Source organism: Miniopterus schreibersii (assembly GCF_964146895.1).
Source record: "Miniopterus schreibersii genome assembly, chromosome: 5".
In the NCBI taxonomy this organism is placed as follows: Eukaryota; Metazoa; Chordata; class Mammalia; order Chiroptera; family Miniopteridae; genus Miniopterus; species Miniopterus schreibersii.
In genome coordinates, this window is record NC_138106.1 from 60,168,842 (window position 1) to 60,192,365 (window position 23,524).

Sequence of the window (23,524 nt, forward strand, 5' to 3'; positions counted from 1 at the left end):
TTTGAAGTCTAGTAGATTGTTTTGGGAGAAATCACAGCCACTCACTGTTACGTAGTCCTCTCTACTTCTTGGGACACTGGAAAAATTATGGCCTGAGCCCCTTGAATCATCACCTAGCCAATCCTGACTTCTAATTTAATAGGCATATAATTTAATAACAACAAGAAGGGACAATAGAAAGGAAAAAAATATTAAGCAAATTCAAAAACAAAGAAAGCAAAGAAATATGATACCACCTAGTGAAGGGAAAATTATCCTCATGTAGCATCCATGAGAGAACGGCTATATTTGGCGAACAACATAATAATCTGGGGCCATTAAAATAGTTAAGAAATAACATGAAAGAATTACTGAAGGATTTAATTATCTTTTTAAAACCTACACCACAATTTTGTGATTACAGTGTCTAATAAACAGTTAAATTTCGTTGTGTGCAATACTATTTCACGTGGAATACCCCACCTCCTCTTAGCAACACAGCAGGCCTTTGCGTGTTGTGCCGGCAGCCTTAGCATGACTCTGCATAGATCAGGCGTGGGGCCAGGTATTGCAGGAGAGGGAAGGATGAATACTTAAGTACTTCTCACAAGTTTTCTTTCCGGGCATGTCAGGTACCTTCATCGGAGTCTTTGCATCTTCCTACAATACTACTCACCCTTATTCATTTGCTATCTGACAAGTTAACAAAAATGTCCTGATAAGGAAAGGCTACTTGTCTTTTCTTTCTTTATCAGTACGTCAGGCTCCTTTCTGGTCAATGGTGATAATACAGCTGAGTCTTTAAAAGGTATAAAATCAGACTTGTCTGTCCCAGAGGAGATAGCAGCGTGAGCTAGTCACAGCTTTGTTCTTTTGTTTTTGGGGAAATGCATCAGGTCTAAGTTTACACTGTCATATCTCCCTGAGAAGCTAATGATATCTCAAATTAGAATGTCATCAGAGGAGCTTATTAGCAACCCCAAACAAAAATGATTCTAAATTAACTGCTTCTGGTGTATCAATAGTCTTGCTGTACCTGACAGGCTGGGAGCACAACCTGAGTATGTTTTTTAAATTTTTAACAATTTCAAACAGTGCTTATGTTTCTGTTGAAGTTTGCCAGATGCTCATAGGAAAACAAAACAAACAAACAAACAAAAAAACAATACATGTAAAACCAAGAGAAAATGTGTTGCTTTGATTTATTTTGGTATCTAGGTAATTTGAGGTTTTAGGGCAGACAAACTAATAATTTTCTTCTTCTGAAGCAGATTTCTTTGCAAGTCTCTTTCACTTTGTAAATCATGACTGAGACCAGTGCAGAAGCTTGAAGGGGGGTTATTTCTTTAAATATTCACTGAGGGGAAAAACGATGTCAGATTCCCTTCCTGTCACACAAGCCCCTAGAGGGCTTTCTCTACGGCAAGTTTTTCTAGAAAGAATTTCATTCCACTATTAGCTTTTCTGGATGCAGACACTTCATGGAAATTTCTAAGTGAGAAATAACATTGCAACACAGACCAGTTAGTCATAATGGATAGATTTTAATTTCAAGCATCTCATGACATATTATGTGAAAATGCTTTATGCTGCTTGAAGTTATAGCAGGTTTTTTATTACATATTTTAGTCCTTTTGTAGAAATAAATGATTTCTGTGTTCAAAGTAAGAGGGCAAGAATAAACCAGGGTTTCTAGAATATCAGTGTTCCCATATAGATTTCTTTAGAGTTTCTCTGCATTAGAAAAAGATTTACATAATTGCTTAACATGGGTCTGTTATAACAGCATGTCTACATCTATATGGTACACACTACATCTATACCAAAGCTGTGGCTGCTCAAGCAATGTCATTGTCTTCCAAAACTATGTTAAACTTCTGTTCAAATAAATGTGTTGCTAATTAAGTTCTTTTAACTAAATGGTCACCACTGAGCAGTTAAACATACAATAGCCCAAACGTGGAAGGAAGCTAAGTGTCCATCAGTGGATGAATAGATAAAGAAAATATGTTATATATACACAGTGAAATATTGTTTAGCAATAAAAAGGAAGGAAATATTGCCATTTTCAACAACACAGACTAATTGTAAGGGCATTATGCTAAATGAAAATGCCAGACATAGAAAGACAAATACCATATAATCTCGCTTATATGTGGAATCTAAAACAAACCAACAAACCCATAAACTCATAGATTGGTGGTTGACAGAGGCTGGAGATGGAGGTGGAAGGTGGGTGAAAGGAGTCAAAATGTACAACTTCTAGTTATAAAATAAATAAGTCCTAGGGATGTAATGTATAGCATGGTGACTATAGTTAATAATAGTATATTTGAAAGTTGCTTAGAGAGATCTGAAATTCTCATCTCAAAAAAAAAAAAAAGTATAACTATGTGTGGTGATGGCTGTTAACTAGACTCACTATGGTGATCATTTTGCGATATATACAAATAGTAAATCATGTTGTACACCGGAATCTGTTATCAGTGGGGAGAAGTCCTTGTTCCCACCTGTTGCTAGTGGGAGTGGGCTTCTTGTGATATCTGAGAAAAGAAATTTTTTGAGACTTTCACAGGAGGATGAGGTATTGTAGAAAGCTTTATTTCTGTGGAATTATACCTGAGTTTCCAAGGTCCCATTCCCCTTTTTTAGCCCAAGGAAGAAGTGTGGCTGTGTCTTCAATAGGGCTAGAATCAGAGCCAGTGTCCAGAGCTTCTGTTCCATGTCTGCACAATCCAATTCAGCATTAGTCTAGCTTAGTTTGTGTTCCCAGCTGTAGTCCATCAGTCCACTGTGTATGGGGTTTGCAGGGCCACATGGCTATGGAGGGGACACAGGCAGGAGTAGAGCCAAAGGAACCAGGGAGACAAGAGCCAGGAACCAACAGAGAGCAAACTCCTTTGTTTGGAGGATTTTGTATACTCAAATGTTCTTCCAGCCAGTGATTTCTGTTCCCAGGTTTGATTGACGAGTACCTTCCCTGGTTCATCCCAGCTTCACTGTACATGTGCCTATGTCCCCTTTATTGGACCCTTCCCCAAGTTACCTGCAAGGAATGGGCAGGTGGTTCCCCGGAAAGTGTGAAATTGCAGCTTCCTGGTGAAGCTGTCCAAATGGCCATGCTTATAATGCCTGGCCTTGCCTTTGCTCCTTTATTATTATTATTAACTGGCTAATTACAATGGTTAGACTGTCACATGTAAATGGTATCTTTAAGTAAATAAATATTTTTTTGGGAAACTAATCAACAAATGTTGGGTTGAGGAAATTTTGAGTAGGGGACTAATAAAGAAACTACCAGGCTACTTGTCTTATCTTCTCAACCCAAGATGCCACTATCAAATGTATGCAGAAGAACCAATGGGAAAGTAAAGCACACCACACACACACACACACACACACACACACACAAACACACACAATGCACTATTCATAAGATGTATGTTCTCTCCTTTGTTTTCTTTATCTTCAATTACATTTAAATTTAAAAAAAATATCCTACTTGAACTTTCATTTTACTTTTCCTTCACTTGGGAGAAGTCAGAAGCGACTAGATGAATCATTGCATTAGTAATGCTCCGATGCACATCTGCACTGGGTAGTCAGGTCTCCAGGGATGAGAGACAATTACTGCCTGGCATTTTCTACTCATATCTCTAAATGTTCTTATTCTCTTTCTTTGGCTGTAATAAAGATTGTGTACAGATTTTTTTAACTTAACATGTTAGGTGATTAGTGTTATATTCATTGATTTATGACAATTTTTTCATAGCTCAGAACTTAGAAGAGTTCCTAATGTATATCAGATACTCAATATGCACTTGCTAAATATAAATCGATTAATAGATGGACAAAGGAGTATTTAGCTACCTTATAAAGTGTACATTCCAATTAAGCATCAAAACAAATATGTAACTGGCTTCTTCATGAATATTGTACAGAGCAGAATGTTTGCTCATCTTAGGACCAATTGCAGGACCAGAACTAGGCAATACTAGAAACTAAGTGGAGCCTGCGATCAGCATCTTCCATATTCCCCTATTTCTCTTTATCACACTTTGTCTCTAGAACTCTCAATGTCCTTATGATTCAGATCCTTTCCTGGAAAGAGGGGAAATAGATCAACATTGTTAAAGCCAAGATGTCTCCCACTTAGAAGCAACTGCATTAATTTAAAAATAAATTTTAAAATGTATGGGCATGTATATCACATACCAAAAAAAAAAACCTTCCTAATTTTTTATAAAACTTCTATGACATTAACACCAAAGCTTTATAAAAGAGAGCCAAAAAGAGAAAACAAAGGAAAGAAACAACAAAAGAATGCATAAACTCATTATAAATACCAAGCAAAAAGTTTCCAACTGAAAATCAGCCAACAGAATCTAGAGGCAAAGTGAAGAATAATACACTGGTGGCCAAGAACATGTGAGTGGTTCAATATTAAAATCTATTAATACACTTCAAATATTAATAGAATCAGGAAAATTAATCTTCACAGATATTAGAAAGCTATTTGATAAATTTCTACTATTTCATTAAATCTATTCATTATTTAAAACACTAGAAAATTTCCATTTTACAAAAGTAACAAAAGTCCTCCACTTAACTTTGTTTCCTAATTACTAGTGGATACAATTAAGCAAAAGGGGAAAAATCAGTTATGAAAATAGGAAAAATGGAGATAAAAGTACTTATTTTAGATGACTGTTACTTAGAAGGAAAAAAAAAATAACCAACTGAATAATTGTTTTAATGGTAAAAGAATTAAGTAAAGTAGTTGGGAAGAAAATTATACAGGATCCAATAGTTGTCATATCTACTGCAACAACCCCTTAAATTGTACTTTGAAAGAAAAGGTTCCTATACAATAGTAACAAAAGAGATAAAATATCCAGCAAGAAATTTAGAAAGAAATGGATAGAATTTATGAAGACAATGTTAAAATACAAGTGAAGAACGTGTCATACTTTAACATGTAAAAATTTATACCATGTTCTATGATAGGAAACTTAAAAAGCATTAAAATGTTAACATCCCCTGAGTTATTTCATACATGGCATACCAGTCTTCTTCCTGTCAAGGACTTCTATTTAAAGAGTCTGTTCTCCTAACACAAATAAAAACAAAGTGTTTTTTAAGGTATACAAGTTGATTCTATATTTCACTTAATACATAAGTAGGAATAGCCAGTCAAATTACAAAAAGAAGAAAACTAAATCATGCTATAAAGTAGTTGGAATTAATGCAGTGCAGTACTTGGTACACAAATGAAGAGATCAGTAGAATAAAATAGAAAGTACAGAAATGGATTTCAGTTACACATGACACTGTAGTAGATGATAAGTGTAGCACTTAATTCATGCTGTTGGGGAAAATATGTAAGGTAAATTCCAGTTACATCAAAAATTCAAACCTTCAAAATTTGAAACATAAAAGTAATAAAATAAATTTTGGAAGATTTTTAGATTAAATAAGGCCTGTCTTAGTATAAACCAAAACCCAGGCGTGGCTCAGCAGTTGAGCATCGACCTAGGATCCAGGAGATCATGGTTTGATTCCCGGTCAGGGCACAGGCCCGGGTTGCGGGCTCCATCCCCAGTTGGGGGCGCGCAGGAGGCAGCCTCAATGACTCTCTCATCATTGATATTTCTATCTCTCTTCCTTCCTCTCTCTGAAATCAATAAGGATATATTTAAAATAATAATAATAAATTTAATTACATACTTAAACTTTTTGTCTGAAGAGAAAATTCACAAATAAAATCAGAAACAAATGGAAACAGCAAAAACTATTTGCAACTTATGTTATAGAAGAAATAGCTATGCCCGGCCAGGCGGGGCTCAGCGGTTGAGTGTCGACCTAGGATCCAGGCGATCGGGGTTCGATTCCCGGTCAGAGCACATGCCCGGGTTGTGAGCTGCAGCCGATCAATGACGCTCTCATCATTGATGTTTCTATCTCTCTCTCTCCCTCTCCTTTCCTCTCTCTGAAATCAATAAAGATATATTAAAAAAAAAAAATTCTTAAAAAAAAAAATAGCTAAATTCTTTAATATATAACAAGCCCCTAAGAATAAGTAAAACTATATCAACAATTCAGTAAAAGGAACAAAAGATGACCTAAGTCTACAGAAAAGAAGGCATACTTTCTAAACACAGGAAAGTATCCTCAATCCTACTCATAATAGAAATGCAAATTAAAAGCTACATGGAGACATAATTTTGCACTTAGGAGATAAAAAAAGGTTTAATAACATTTCATTTTATTAAGAACTGAGGAAAGAAGTTCTCTTAATTACTGGTGGGAGTATAATTTTTATACCTCTATGGAAATAAACAGCATAACCTATAAAAATTTAAGGTGTATATACCCTTTTTGCCCAAGTAAATTCACTTTGTTATTATTTTTTAATCCTCTCCCGAGGATATTTTTTTCCATTGCTTTTCAGAGAGAGTGGAAGGGAGAGAGAGAGAAAGAGAGAGAGAGAGAGAGAGGAACACCAATGTGAGAGAGGCACATTGACTGGTTGCCTCCCACACAAGCCCTGACCAGGGCTGGGGAATGAACCTGCAACTGAGGCACGTGCCCTTGGCTGGAATCAAACCTGGGACCCTTCAGTCTCAGGGCTGACACTCTAACCACTGAGCCAAACCAGCTAGTGCAGTAATTTCACTTCTAGAAATTCATCCTACTGATAAACTCATGAAAATGGTGGATATAGTGGTAAATATGTTGTAGCATGGTTTGTAATAATAAAAGATTGATAGTAATCTGAATGTCTTTTAATAGAAAAACAGGTTAAATAATGAAAAAATCTACTATAGCTTTTTAAAAAAGAGCTAAAACAGAACTATATGTACTCATGAGGACAATCTCCAAGATAAGTAGTTTAATATACATAATTTTTAAAGCCAAGTTCAACACAAGACATTGTGTGAATGTGCATATTTATTTATTTACACACATACACATATGTGTGTATATATATGTATATGTATATACATGCTGAGGGGTAGAGGTAGAAAGAAAAGCTATTTTCATTGCATATGCCTTTACATATTTTGAATTTTTACCAAGAACATATATTACTTTTTCCAAAAAATAATAAATATTATGATAAATAGCAGCACTATGACAACTGACAAAGGAGTAAATGAAACCCTCAGTCTTGTTAACTAGCTTTCAACTGCAAAAAAGCTTTTCAACTATATTTCTGATTATATGTAAGTTTCTTGAGATCTTTTTTTTTTTACATAAGTTACCCAGTTTCTTTTTTTAAAAATTAAAATTAGTGCTGCGACACTGGTTAATAAAATTATATAGATTTTATGTGTACAATTCAACAATACAGCATCTGTATACTGTACTGTGTGTTCACTCCAGGTCAAGTCTCCTTCCATCACCATTTATCCCGTTTACCCTTTTCTACCTCCCCACCCCCCTTTCCTTCTGGTAATCACTGTACTGTTCTCTGTATCTATGAGTTTTGTGGGGTTTTTTTGCTTAATTCCTTCACTTTTTCATCCATCCCCCCAACCCCCATCCCCTCTGACAGCTGTCAGTCTGGTCTCTGTATCTATGAGTCCATTTCTGTTTTGTTTGTTAGTTCATTTTGTTCATTAGATTCCACATATAAGTGATACTTGTCTTTCTCTGCCTGGCTTATTTCTCTTATTATAATACTCTCCAGGTCCCTCCATGCTGTTGCAAAGGGTAAGATTTCTTTCTTCTTTTACAGCCATATAGTATTCCATGGTGTAAATGTCCCACAGCTTTTTTATCCACTCATCTACTGATGGGCACTTGGGCTGCTTCCAAGTCTTGGCTATTGTAAATAATGCTGCAATGAACATAGGGGTGCATATATTCTTTCTGATTGGTGTTTCAGTTTTCATCAGATATATTCCCAGAAATGAAAGCGCTGAGTCATAAGTCAGCTCCATTTTTACTTTTTGAGGAAACTCCACACTGCTCTCCACAGTGGCTGCACCATCTGCATTCCCACCAACAGTGCGCGAGAGATCCCTTTTCTCCACACTCTCACCAGCTCTTGTTTGTTGATTTATTGATGACAGCCGTTCTGACAGGTGTGAGTTGATATCTCATTGTGGTTTTAATTTCACCCAGGTAAGGTGGTGTCTAAGGTGTGGGAAAAGAACCTAGTTCAGGGATCCTGGTGGCTGTCCCTTCAGCTCTCTCCACAGAGCCACAAAACCCAGTCTCTCTTTGTGTGACTATAATCTGTTCTGCCCTCCCTCTGCCAGCACCCAGGGTGAGTGGCTGTGAATGAGATTTTGTGTGTGGTGCCTGGGTCTCTAACAGACTCCTGCCTCTTCCTTGTGGACAGAATCCCAACTGATTTTCACAGCCAGATGTTATATGGGCTCCTCTTCCCAGCCCTGATGCTCTGAGTTGGGGAGCCCAGCTTCTCAGGGGGGATGTTGGCAGCTTAAATATTCCTCCCGAACCTCAGCTGGTGCCAGTAGGAGTGACTTTTTCATGTCTCTGCCCTTTCTATCAGCCTCAGTGTGGCTTTCTTCTGTAAATCCTGGATTATAAGACCTCTTCAGCTGGTCTTCAGTTGATTATTCAAGGTGATTGTTCTATATTTTAGTTGTAATTCCAGCTTGGTCCTGGGAGGAGGTGTGTGTGACATCTACCTACTCTGCAGCCATCTCAGATCAATCTGGATCATCTTATACACTTTTTGCTTCTTACCATGGCACTGCATAGGCTGGAAACATAGGTAAATATTTCATAAATATTGGTTGATTCTGCAACTTCTGCTGATGAGGACTCTTCCCAGGTTTCCATCTCTCATTTTTTGTTGCCTATATTAAAGCAGTGTCAAGAGGCCAAAGTTTAAGACTATCTATTCATTTATATCTCAGAAACCAGAAAGACTTTAACCAAAAGATACATCATAATAGGGGGAAACAAAGAAATCTGGCGTGACATTGACTCACTGATCATATTTCCTGATGACATTTCAGAAATCAGTTTGTGCCACAAACTGATTGGAGGAGAATTTTAAGTCAGTAGGGAAACAACCTAAATCTCTTTAGCTCTGCCCCTTCTCATTCCCCTCTTTACTCCTGTGATCTTCACCCCGCCAACCCACCCCTCAAAAAGAATCCTTTTGCTTATTGTAGGTCATTTCTCCAACCCATGTGTCCAAGCCTGGGGGTTATTTACACTGTTCAGGCCTTCCTGGCTATTTAGCTCAGGGAAGAGAGAAGGCTTGCTAAAGGAGGAATGACAAGACTATACAGAGTAGTCTACAGTTTCAGCCTAGAACTGCTAATACCAGGACTTCATTAAGACCAAGAGCCCTTGTAGCGCCACTTGAATGTGGGACAACTGTATTTCAAAAAACAACACGTGTCCAAACCATAAGTGCTTGGTGAGGAAGGCAAAAGAGTGGCCAATGAAATGATTCTTAAATGAACAAATAAACATAAGTCAAGAGGAAGCATTTTAGAAAGTACAGTTAAGTCCTGAGCCCTAAAGGGGGGCAGGATATGCAATTTAGTGTTATTCAGTCCACAGAAGAAGGAACACAACTCTGTTCTTGATTTACAAATGAAGCAAATTCAGAATTAGCCTGGTGACAGATGAAAAGAAAGCGTAATCTCAAGAGAAATTTAACAAGTTAAAGTAGGAACCATTCCTCAGCGGGAAGAGGAGTATTTATCATTTTCTGTTTTTCTAACACGAATACCACAGTCACTTTTTTGGCTATGGCATGACTAATGGAGCTTAATACTTAAATGGCTTGTGAGTTCTCTCAAAGCCAAAATCAGTGCTTCTCTCTTTTTCACTTTAATGCCTGGTCCTTAAATCCTTATGCTGAGCTTCAACTCCATAGTTGTGTTTGGAGCTGCTATGGATGGAGGGCTGGTCCTTCCAGTCCTTTTAAATAGAAGGGCTGGGCTGGAAGAAGACTGGCAGTAATTCAGCTTTACCACCTTTTATTTTCTGAGTGAGTACAGATAAGGGAGCTATCAGCTTGGGCACTAGGCAGTAGCAGAAGATCCGATTGAAGCAGAGATTACAGTAAATTAAGAATCTGTTATCACTTACCACAGGCTGTCCTTGCAAGGCTTCTGGGCAAAGTCACAAGTTGACTGAAGGGCCTTCGTGTTCCAATAATACTGAATATTTATATTTCTGAGGCTGAAAAGACAATTTAAAGATGTGTTGGTTCGCAAATGTGAAAGCTTCCTGGGTGAAATCTAAAACTGACTCCTGTACATGGAGGGCAAGGAGTGACTAAATAAAGGCAGGGGACTCCAGATTGGTAGGTGGCAGGTTTAATAAGCAAGACACTTATATACATATTGGGCACCACAAGACAAGTAGACCTCTGGGTCCACCTGCCAGAACCTTTATATAGAGGCCTTACCAGGGTTAAGTTCCATATTCCATCCAGATGGTCTCAACACATTACTCTCCCCAGCCTGCAGGGGGAAATGGAACCTCCATTCAGTGTCACATTCTTTACCCAGTCTTGTACATCATGACCTTTGAAATGTCACCTCTGATTACTGTTGATTTGAGGAAGGTATTCCTACGTGGTACTCAGTTTCTCTAATCCTCTAATAATGGCAGCGTGGTTTTGCATGGTGACATGGAAAAGCTTGGGTTAGGACAGACACAGTGTGAACAAAAGCCAAGGCATATTTATAATCCTCAAGTGGAGAGAGGGGGCCAATATAATCAATTTGCTAACCTCTCATTGGTTGGAAATGTCCCCAGACTCCTTTGGCAGTTGCCTCGGGTGTGGTTTAGAACACCCGGGAGTGTTCTACCTGCATTAACCAAGTCACTGTATTTCAAAGACAATCTGTCATCCTTGGCAATATGTGATTCCACCTGAGTGCTGGTAGCTACTCTTTCTATGCACCCAGTCTTCTGTATCTAATGAAGGATCAGCTGCTAAGGTTTGCATCCAAGTTAGGGCACCAGCTTCCTGATTGCCAGGCATTGACAGTGCCTTATGAACTGGGACATGGAAAACAGTGAGGACTGTCTCAAGCTCTTGAAGGAGAACCCAAATGTCTTCCCACAAGTCCTGACTCCAAAGGATTTATTTAGGATTATCTACTCCTCAGTCCAACCCAAAGAGTTAATCCCTTTAGAACAGCCCAACTGTCAGTACAAAGAGTTAAAGGCCAGGGCTCATGAGAGGTGGATCACCAGTCCACTGGCTGCTGTGGTTCATTACTGTTTCTATCCAGATGGTGTCAGTGTTGGGGTGAAGAGCAGCTGTAGTCCATGTGGGTGGTTTGCCACAAGTAGACTCATCAGTATACCAAATGCCAGTGGGAATTTCTTCTACTCCCCCTCTAAAGGCTGCAGGGGCTTCCACTATCCCAGAATAGGGACTGGGGCATTTGTAGGAACTACATACTCTACAGGGCCTAGGAACACGCACATTTTTAGAAACAGTGAGCTGGAGGACAGGGTGCTCCCCTGCTGCAAATAGGCATATCAATTAGTTAAGGTGGGAGTTTGAGCTATGGCAGAGGTGGGTCAATGGAACTTATTCTCAACCTACCATTTGATAGGAAGGAAAGTTCTTACCATGATATGCTGTTGCTTCATGAGAGACTCTGAGTGGAGGAGCACTGTGTACACTTCTAGTAGCTGTTGATCTGTGGGGTTATAATGGTTTCAGGCCCCTTCCAGAGCTGGGACCAATACCCTAGGGACACTCTACTGTTGTCTTCTTCACATTCCCCAGCCCACACCTTCTAGAGTCATAGAAACATCTAATTCAAATGGTAGCCCTGCTTGGAAGATGCCCAGAACTTTATTCTGCTTCACCAGTATTTTTGCCTTCTCAGAGGCAGCTTGCTGCTCTGACCCTCAGTCTCACATGCCCTTTCTTTACCAGATGGAGTAAGGGATGGGGCACTGTGCCAGGTGGGGGAAAAATGTCCTCCAAAACCCCCAAATCTCTACAAAGGTCTACACCCTTTTTATGCTCTTGTGGGTTGCATATGTCCTACCTTTTCAATATGGTTTTTGGGACAACTTGTGTCTTACCTGTCCAAATGACTCCCAAAAATGACAGTGGTGCTTGGGCCTTGACTTTTCTGTGGGTTCACCATCCATCCTCTCCCTTGCAAATGTTACAGTAAAGTCTGAAGAGTGTCCCGCAGAAGAAGCAAATTTTTACATGTTGATGTTATATTATCAATGTAATAGGCACATTGTACTGATTTGGGGAAGAAGAACAGAGACAGATCTCAGGTTACCATTCCATGACCTATTGTGGGCTTGTACACATTGTCATGGAAAAACACCTGATAGATCCATTGTTGTCCCTCCCATGTGAAGGTATATTGATCTTGTAGTGGCCAGGGATATACTTAAAAAAGCATTTGCTGAATCCAGTACAGCATGGTACACTCTTAAGACCATGGCCAAAGTACCTAAGACTGTGGCGATATTGGATACAGTTGCATGGGTGTGGGCACTACTTTGTTTAGTTCTCAGTAGTCCACGATCATCTGCCATGAGCCATCTGGCTTTTTACTGGCCATATGGGGCTATTGAAAGCAGTTAACAAAATCTAAGTATTGTATTGAATTGAATTTTCTTACATAGAATTGAATCAAAGGTTATTCCTTGAAGATAACAAATTTCTTTCCTCCTTTAATAAAGAAAAAAGGCAGAGTCAAGAACCAACATTACTAAGACAGGCTTAACCAACTGAAAATCATTAGAAACTTGACTGAGCTTGAATCTTATTTAATGATCCATCTGTTTTACAGATGAGATAACAGATTCAATGACTTGTCCAAAGGCACACAGACAATAATTGAAAGAACCAGAATGAGGCCCCAAGTCTCAAAAACAATAGGCATTTATTCCACCACACTTTGTCTTTCTTCTGTTTCAATATACTGCAAGAGAATTCCTTTCACGGCCATGCCGTGAAAGGAATTCAGCAGCAGGCTTTGGCAAACATCTGGTAAACATCAGTGTGTTAGTTATCTACTTTATAAAGTTCTTACCACCAAATGGCCTCTAAACTGTAGATGTTCTTTCTTTTCTGGATCAACTGGTTCCATTGGCTATACTCTCCTATGTGTCTGAAATAATGAGAAAACTTTTGGGGAAATATCTTTAAAGAATTTTGGCATCTCTGATACCTGTTAGGTGGTAGAGTTCTTATTTCCTGACTTTCTTTGTCACATTTGTGCCTTCTTATAGTTGTTGACATCTAACTGACATACTGGGTAGTTATCTGTTGTTCTCGTCAGCATAGTAAATTTGCTTTACTCACTATCTTTAAGTTGGTTAAAACAAACTAAAAAAAAAAAAACCTCATTGGGGAAATGTCTGATTTTTAGGAGTGGAAGATTAAATATACAAGATAATCCTGATGGAGCATTTTATAATCCAAAAAGAAAACCCATAAACCAATCTATGTTGATGGGGGTACATAAATAGAGACATATGGGCCAACTGAAAGTGTTTACAATGGCCAAAACCTGAACAATTTCAGCAACAAAATAAATTAGTATTGAATTAAAACCCAAAATATAAAATAAGTATTCATAATTCATACTGATATAAATATATGATTTAATAAATGAATAAATTGTAGAGAAGAGACAAATCTTTCATTAAAAGAATCCTAAATACATTTTACAGGTAGTCCACCCTAAAAAGGGGAAATCATAACCACCCCTTAAGTATGGACTGCACATAGTGACTTCCTTCCAAAGAGCAGAGCATAGAAAGGGAGAAAATGAAGAACTTTACAGTGGAGAAACCTGGCAAAAACTGCTTAAACCAGATAATCAAGATCAATATCAACAGTGATTATGTGCTGATAGTATGTACCTTTGACATGATGTAATGAAAATGGTACTTTACTTCTGCGACTTTTCTCCCAAAAACTCATAACCACAGCCTAACCATGAGAAAAACATCAGACAAATCTCAATAGAGGGACATGCTACAAAATATCTGACCAATGCTCCTCAAGCTGTCAAAGACATCAAAATCAAGGGAATTCCAAAACTCTCCAGCCAAGAGTAGCCTGAAAGGACATGGCAACTAAATGAAATGTACTATCTTGGGTGAGATTTTGAAAATAAAAAAGGATGCTGGATAAAAACTAAGGGTATATGAATAAAGTATTAGTTAATAATATATTAATATTTATTAACTGTCATAAATGTACCATCTACTGTACGTTGTTAATAATAGGAAATGCTGGGTGTGTAATATATGGGAATATGTAGAAACACTCTGTACCATCTTCTCAATTATTCTGTAAATCTAAAAGTGTTCTTAAAAAGTAGTCTGTTTTTCAAAAAAAGCAAATATAGTTTTTATTTACATTTAATGTAGACCAGCTTGTTTACTCTGTTTCTCAAGACTTCTCATTTCTGTTGGTTATTAAGATTTAACCACAGTGTTTTTGCTTTCAAGGATTTGAAAATCTAACACATGAAAGGGGAGATAACCAGTTTCTGCTTTAGATGGACAGTATCAGAGGCATGAAAAAACCAACAGTAAGGCAGATACCAGATCCCTAATATGGAATCCTTTTGTAATTCCAACCATGGAAAATGCAGTATACTTTAGTCCATTCAAGCAGAGACTGACTGATACCATCCACTAAGTATGCTTTAGTGAAGATTTCTTCTTTGGGTGCAGTTAGATTAGAAAACCTCAAGGATTCTTCCAACTCTGTTCTAAATGTATATGGACAGTTGCCCAGTTCTGTATAGTTAAAGCTTAGACAATTTATTCCAATGTGAATCTGGACTCACAGCCAAGACTAAGCGGAGTATGTCTGTCAATTGACCACAATTCTAAGTTTAGCTGATTGCTCAAAACCTACCAGCTGCTCCAGTCATCCAATAAAGGAAAAAGTAAGCTAGCCTGGTGAGCTATGCCCTTTTTGAGCCATGCCATTTGGTGTGTTCCCACTTGAAGTCTTAAAGAGTCATACGATCCAATTCGCTGCTTTAGCAGTGCTATGATTACCTTATGACACCAATCTTAGAGTTGCAAATCTAAATGCCACAATCCCACAGCTTGGCGCAACCACTCTACAGTTAGGATTTCAATGATTGCTAGCGAAGTGAGAGACTCTGCAAATGAGAGTGTGGTTACATGAGTGGGTGGGTGGATGTGTGGAAAGAGAGTTTTATATTTCAATCTCATTTTATGAGCACAGCTCTCCCACTTAATGATAGGAGCTGGAAAATTCTTTTGAGGGCAGGCTAAACCAATCCTTTTTTGGTGTCCCAGGTTCTTTGAAAAAGGGAATTCCTAAATTTGAACCACTTTCCTGAAACAATACTAAAAATCTCTTGCTGATTCCCATACTATCCAAAAAAAAAAAAAAGGAAGAAAGAGAGAAAGAAAAAGAAAATGTCTCCTTGGTCTAACTAGTGTTTACCACATTTTTTTAGTTTATAGTGTACTTAGAAAATAATTATTTCTCTGTTCCGCACTAGAGTAAATAGAGAAAGTGCTGGAAAACAGAAGCACAGGCCTGGATTCCAGCTATTGCCACCAATACAAGTGTTGGGAGACCAATGTCTCAGCCTCTGGGTTGGGAAGATTATTTCTTTAACAAACAATCCAATACAACTTTTTATTACAAAATAACTCATAGTAACTACATAAACTTGAACCTTATTAAGTGAACATTTGCAGATCACACACAGTTAAATAAAGACAACTCCTTATGGCTCATTCTAATACAAAATATGGAGTATTTTGAAAAACACAGAGAGAAGAAAGTAAAAAAATATACTCTAATCCCTATGGCTAAAGACTCAGATATTATACATTGATGTATAAACATTAATATGTTTAATCTTTTATTTACATATATATTTTTACATAATTTAAATCACATCAAGGTACATAATTTTTGCAACCTGCTTTTTTCCTTAATATTTAATGAGTATTTTCCAATGTCATTAAGTATTCTACAGCATAATTTTCAGTGACTCCTGGTATGTCCTCATATAGATAAACAAATTGATTTAAGCAATCTTCTGGGGTCAAATATTTAATGCCCCAATATTTTGCTATTATAACGGTTATAAGGGAAATTTTTGCATGTATCCCCAATCATATTCTAGATATTGCTCGGTCAAAGCATGTGTACATTTCCAGACTTTTGAAACCTTGCCAAATCACCTCCCAGAAGTCTGAACCCACCAGAAGCATGTAAACAACATCTTCTCATTAAATTCCATATTATTATTGTTTTAAATGTCAACTACTCATTTATTTCTTATCTGGATTTCTCAGGGGATTTCAGGGTCCTTAAAGTCCTGTTATATTTGGCATTTATGGTACATTTTCCATTAGAATGTCAGGGATAAAAACAACTCAGAGCCTGCTTTATGTTCTGTTCTTCCTTTCAGATATCCCAGCCCATTGTGGAGATAGATTGCTGTGGTTTGCAAGCAAAAAGTCAAATGCCACTGACAATAACCTAAGTTTTTATCCTAAAAGGAGTTTTGTGCTTAATTTTATGCACCTTCAGCCCCTGATGTGATATTCAACTTCACTTTTAATATGAAGCGAGTAACTGCCCATTAATTCTTAGAGGCAAATCCATTGCCTCTCCCAGCGGCTGCCATGATAGATCCTCGCTAAGTTAGCACAGATGCCGGAAGGTCCAGGCCTTCAAGGGGAAGGGGCAGTAGTTAAATAAATAAGGAAATGGCCTGCCTGAATGTTGAGGAAATAGGCGATCCTTCAAGGAAAAAAACCCTATTCCTAAACGTTTGAAGAAGTGTGAGGTTTTCCTACACCAGGAGCCAGTGCTTGGCTAATATGTAAAACACTTGGAAGCAGTCTTCAACCCAACAGGAAGATAAGCTTTTTAAATTACTAAATGCGCCCGGCCGGGCGTGGCTCAGCGGCTGAGCATCGACCCAGGACCCAGACGATCAGGGTTCGGTTCCTGGTCAGGGCACATGACCGGGTTGCAGGCCAGTCCCCAGTGGGGGCGTGCAGGAGGCTGCTGATCAATGACTCTGTCATCATTGGTGTTTCTATCTCTCTCCCTCCCTCTCCTTCCCTCTCTCTGAAATCAGTAAAGACATATACAAAAATAATAATAATAAATTACTAAAGCCATCCCACAATAAAAAAGGCTGACGTACGAAGATTTTTCCAGAATGCCCCTGCAAATTGATTACCCTTCCCTTTAAATAGTCACATTATGCATACATTATTAGTACTAGTCATAGAACATTACAATTGATTTTACACATTTCCTTTTACTACAAAACCATTAGCTATTTGTTGCTAACTACTATTCATTAATATAACAGCAAGTGAATAATACAATTTCAGAGCTTCTGGGTTGGCCTCTTATCTCCAAAATAATCTTGCTCAATTAGAAATGGGGTCCTATGATTTAAGAGTAAAATTTCTTGGGATATTAATAGATAAAGTTTCACTTATAATTCAAAGTGACTGAGTTATGAAATCCTTCTCTGGGGCAGGAGGGTGAAGTGAAAGAAATGAGTGCCTTTGGAAAGATATAAAAAGAAAAAATAATAAGTCGAGGCATGGAGTGCTGAAGACAAATTATGTTGACCATATATGTGTTGCTCTTGTTTTTATTATTGTTTTGGGGGGGGGTTAAGGGTTGCTTTTGGACACAACTGACTTCCTGCATGCTTTAAAACTCCTCTTTATGTTATTTTATTTTTTTAAATATATTTTTATTGATTTTAGAGAGAGAAGAAGGGAGAGGGAGAGAGAGAAACATTAATGTGAGAGAGAAACATCATTTGGTTTCTTCCCATACGCACCCTACCAGAGATGGAACCCGCAACCTGGGCATGTGGACTGACCAGGAATCAAACTGGCAACTTTTCTGTGAGTGGGATGACACTCAACCAACTGAGCCACACCGGCCAAGGTTAAAACTGCTCTTTAGTTTTAAAAGTCTTGGCTAAGGGCAGTGATACTGTGGGGAAAAGTAAGTTTTCTTGCCCTTGAGTCAATAAGGTATGAAAGGTCATTCATTAGCTCTGTCAAACTTTCCCACTTGTAAAAAGTTCAAATGGAACATTTTTTACTAAAGCAGTGGAATAGATTGAGGAGGAAGCGATGGGAACACAGGGTATGGTTGAGACCCAAATGTTCCTGGCATTGGGAGAGCAAGCTTCTTTGAAACCGAGTATTTAGGCCTGTCAGTTGATCCTAATACAGTGGCATCCCCTCCCTCACTTAAGACTAAAGCTCATGCATTTATTCAATCATTCACTTAATAAATATATAGTATGTGCTAGACCCTAAGGTAGGCTTTGGGAATATCATAGGGAACCAAACAGACAAAACATCTTGATTTCATGGAGTTTACGTTAAAGTGGAATCCTCTTTGTTGAAACAGCATTAAAAGAAAGAGTATAATTGTGTCTACACAAGGAGAAGTTTTTAGTTTAATCTTAAAGCAATTTGAACTTAATAAATCTAATAAAGCCCTAATTGGCAATGCAAATGCCAGTCTGTTCCAGAATTATTAAGTTTTGAGATTTGTGAAAGAAAGACACTCCTACTAAAGCTCCTTCCTCCCCCCGCAAAAAGGTTTCCAGCATCCAAGTGGGAATCCGTGAACTGTGGCTAAAATTAGCCAAAATTAGCATCACGTAATCTGAAATTTTTCAGCCAAGCAAATTGCATAACCTAAATGCAATCATTTTTCTTTGCACCCTTTCCTGAGAACCTTTCCAACATTCATGCTGGCAACATTGTCATTGCACTTTGCTGTAAGAGATTAAAGGTTGGCTACAAATAATTTCCAATGAATAAGCCTAATTAGCCACTAAAAGTTGGCATATTTCCCACTATCTGAAATTAGATCACAGAGTTGAGTTGAGATGCAAAAGCCCTATTAACTCTCTAGACTTCCAATTCCTATTTGCTGGGAGAAATTACTGTTTTGAGCTTTATCTGCTACTATCTGAAGAAGTCTGGAGTCAGCGGTAGGTAATAAAAAGATATGTGGAAGTCTGGACTTTCTGTTTGCTTCTACTCCACTACTGGGACTCCTAAAATACATTCCTAAGAGCAATGGCCCTGGGAGATATTTTAGTGGATTTGTAAGAGTAAAAGAAAGAAACTGTTTTAAAAAGATGTTAAAACACAATACTTCGTAGTTGTTTATATATACATGATCCTCTCTAACAAATAAGTGTATTTTTAATCTAATGCTATTAATTGAGTATGAAGTTTTTTTCGACCCAGTTGTGAATCCTTTTACTAGAAATTTACCTCCTACTGTGCCTCTAGCCTTTAGTCAGAGAAATAGTGCTTATGCTGCTATTAGGTGTATGTGAAGAGCTGCTTACCAACATCTAGTGTCATTTCACGGCAGCCCAAAGCCAAGTCATTTCAAGGTAGTGTCACGAGTCTTGCATTGTAAATAAGCACCTGAGGTTGATGCTGTTTGGAGTCCTATCTACTGTCTTCAGCTGCTGTGTGGCTGATCTGCTGATAGTTAACACACCAGATGTCAGGTGCACCATGTACACTTCTGAAGGTTTTTTCTTTTTTTGGCTTTTTTGATCTGATTAATCATTCTGCATTACTGACTCCGATGACACAATCAAGATAAGACATAACAAAGGGGATGGGGCATGGAGAATCAGTGCGAGTTCTGAATAGATAATACAATTCATTGGAATAATGACGTGGCTATTTTAACTATTGGAATTTCTTTGTATTTTGTTAAAAGTTAAATTTTTCCTTGACAAAACTACTTCCAACAATTCATAAATAGCTTTCTGTCCCTTTCTGGAAAGTGTCTGATAATAAATATTTCCAGAGGGAACATAACCAAAAGTGTATACACCAGGACTGGTGCTGGCTGGCTATCAGTGGCTGTCTTTTAAATTAAATAAAGGAGGGATATAGTTTTCATAATTAAGTTCTCATAGAATTTTATTTAAAATATGAAACCTAAAGTATAATAAAAATTTACTTTATAAATAATGGATATTTTTTGTTTTAATTATTTAATAAATTATGAATTATAATAATGATAAAATAATTGACTAATTTGCTATCACCTTTTTGTGTATACCAGACTTTCTATAAGGATTACTAAGTAGTAGTGCTGTTTTCTATCTACATATGACTTTACTCTAAATACTTTGAATATTTTAAAAAATGTATTCATCTAAAGCAAAAAGTTGACATATTTTATTCCTATTACACAGAGGAGAAATTGAAATAACAGATTAAGAAAAGGTAATGCTACTTTATAACTTAGTGATACAGACATACTGATTCTATTTACTTCCTAAATGAAAATATTAATAAACAGATTGAATATCAAAACTGTCAGCACAGACTGAAATGCAAAATTGAGTGTCAAGCCTATGATATGTCCTATTTTTTGTTCCAGACATTGCTAGAGGGTTTCCTCATTAAAAATTAAAAGTAAAATAATAAATAAAATTTAAAATTAAAAAAAAAAAAATATATATATATATATATATATATATTTCAAGCTGAATTTTCTAATGAATATACATGGAAGACTTCCTAATAGATACATTAAGAGTCTTTAAAGAAAATTAAATAATTTGGCTTATAACCTGGTGGGAGGGTGTATCAGTCAGGGTTTTACAGAAAAATAGAACCAGAACCAGTACCAGAAATATATATATATATATATTTCAAAAAATTGGCTTATGCAATTTTGTGAGGTCTAAAATCTGTAGGCCAGGCTGGCAGGCTGAAAACTCTTGGACAGGAACTAATATTTCAGTATTAATGTAGGATTTCTTTTTTTCCACGAAAACTTCAGTTTTGCTCCCAAGGCCTTTCAACTGATTGGACGAATCACACCCACATTATTGAGAATACTCTCCTTTCCTTAAAGTCAGTTCATTGTAGTTGTTAACCATATCTACAAAACACCTTCACAGCCACAGGTTAGAGTTTGATTAGGTAACTGAGTACTCACAGACAGAGACAATGGTGTGGTGAAGGCCTGGGGGGAGTGGGCACAGGCTAAGCAGAGGGGCATATGGAGGGGGGAGGAAATGGGGGACATCTGTAATTCTGTCAACAATAAAAATGTATATTTTTTTAAAAAGTAACTGGGTACTATAGCCTAGCCAAGTTGACACAGAAAACTATCACAGAGCTCAAGAATTTGTACAGTGTCTAGATAGGCACTACCCTCCCACAGCACACGAACGTGCACAAAGGAAACCGGCTGCATCTGATTTAAATGACTTTAGTTCATTACTGGAATTTCAGAGTAAATCTTTCATTTTAGAAAACCATTCACTACTGTACTATCACTCATTTTCACCCACCAAGCCCACTACTCACATTTTCATGAGAATGAGTATGTCCAATAGAAATCAGACAGGAATATTAATTAGGTTTCTTATTTGGAGAAAAGAAACCTGCCTCAAAGTAGTGAGGGCCATGTCCTCACCCTGTGGCATAGCTTAGTGATCAGAACTGGCCCTTTGGGGTTTGTACCCCCTTCTGACACTTCCTAGCTGTGTGATCTCAATATCTTCATCTCTGAAATGGAGAATTCTTACCTCAGAGTTTCTGTAAAGTGCCTGTAACAGCAAGAGCTATGGAATTGTTAGGGAATATTATTTCTTGGGTGGGTGGTACAACCCTGGACATCTTCAGTGTGTCATCTGAGTGCCCCTGAAATAAGTCCAAGTAATACAGTTTACATCTCTGTTCCTGGTAAACTAAGTCAGTGGTACTCAAATTTGGGCTTGCTGGCTAGTGCTGATCAGGAAACTGTTGGTGACAGATCCTGATGGAATAAGCACATAAATTATTACAGCAATTTGATATTGCTGTGACATTTTTATTGTTTTATACACAAGTGTCAGCACACAGTGCATTTGGATAAACAAAACAAAACTGATAAACAAAAAGATTATTTCTTCACCACACCATAAATAATTGGAATAAGTTGTTCTTAGAAACCCATAAGTATAGGATATAGGAATTTAATTCTAGATAAAAATATGTATTAATTTCAACCAAATTCTATGTATTAGCTCCTCTGGAAAAAGCTACAGTTGTGCCTGTGGTTGGTCTAGGGCGTGCTTCCACAATGCTTTGTAATTGTCTGTGTTTCTGTCTCCCTAACTGTAGTGTGAGACCCTGGCATGCAAGGTTCTGTCTTATTCGGGGTCCCCAGGACTAGAACAGTGACAGGCACATATCTAGTGCCGGTAATTATGTTTTAAATGAATAAGTGACAGAAATAAAACTAGTCAAAGATGAAAAATGAAATGAGCTTGTAAGCACTAGAGATATTAATAGATCTTAATGGATAGTGGATATCAAATGATAATAATACATTATTGAAAAAGTTTACATTATATGTTTTTTACTGATTAGAGAGAGAGGAAATGGGGGAGCGAGAGAGGGAGAGAGAGAGAGAGAGAGAGAGACATTGATGTGAGAGAGAAACATCGATCGGTTGCTCAAGCCCTGACAGGGTATCAAACCTACAACCTAGGATTGTGCCTGGAATGAGAATAGAACCCGCAACCTTTTGGTGTACTGTATGATACTCCAACCAACTGAGCCACCCATCCAGGGCTTTACTGACAGTTTAATGAGTGAGCCATGACATGGGTGTAGCCTGGAGAGGGAGCAGAAAAGTACAAGGAGATTTGCTTCAGGAAAAACACGTCCTTTGCAAACTGATTGGAAAGATGCTCTTTGTGAGAGAGCCATGCTGGTTTCTTCCAGAATACACCCAGAGTCACATTTTTTGCTCACTAAAACTTTAAAACAGGAGAGTTTATGAGAATACATAATTGTATCAGCACTGTAATTTGGGGGATTTGTTTAGGCCCTTTTCCCCAAAACAGAAATGACAAGCAACATTACATTGCACCTATATATGAGGCATTGAATTGACATTGTAGCTCAATAATGTTTTGTTAGGATGACTTCCTTTCAAGTAAGCAAGATGTTTTCTTCTATCATGTAAGGTGACATCTCTTTTTCTGACTTCTTGAAAAAAATTTCCCCCCCCATAATTGGCTAGTTACCTGGACATCCATCACTCATGAGTCTCTGATGTTACTTCACAAGCTTTTCATTGTGTGGTGACAACACAGCGAGTCCACTCATCATAAAAAACTCATCTGGGGAACACTAAGAAAGCCAATAATTATTGATCTTTCAGGATGAGTAATTTGTATTAATCCTGGAAAGATCAAAAGAAGGTGTTCAACTAAAACTTAAACTACAAAGAACAGCCAAGAATTCTTTGAAGTTTCGGGAGTTGAAAGAATATCACTTCCAGTACACATGAGAAAACTTAAAACAAACAAAAATTCCCACTGTCTTTTGAATTTCTAAAGGAAAATTATCTTGTGTTAAGTTTACTTTTGGCTTCATGTGTGTTTTATGGTCTATAGAGGGTAAGCAAACTATGGCTCATTGGCCAAATGCTGCCTGCCATCTGTTTTTGTAAATAATATTTTATAGAAACACATCTATACCTATTCATTTGTGTATTGCC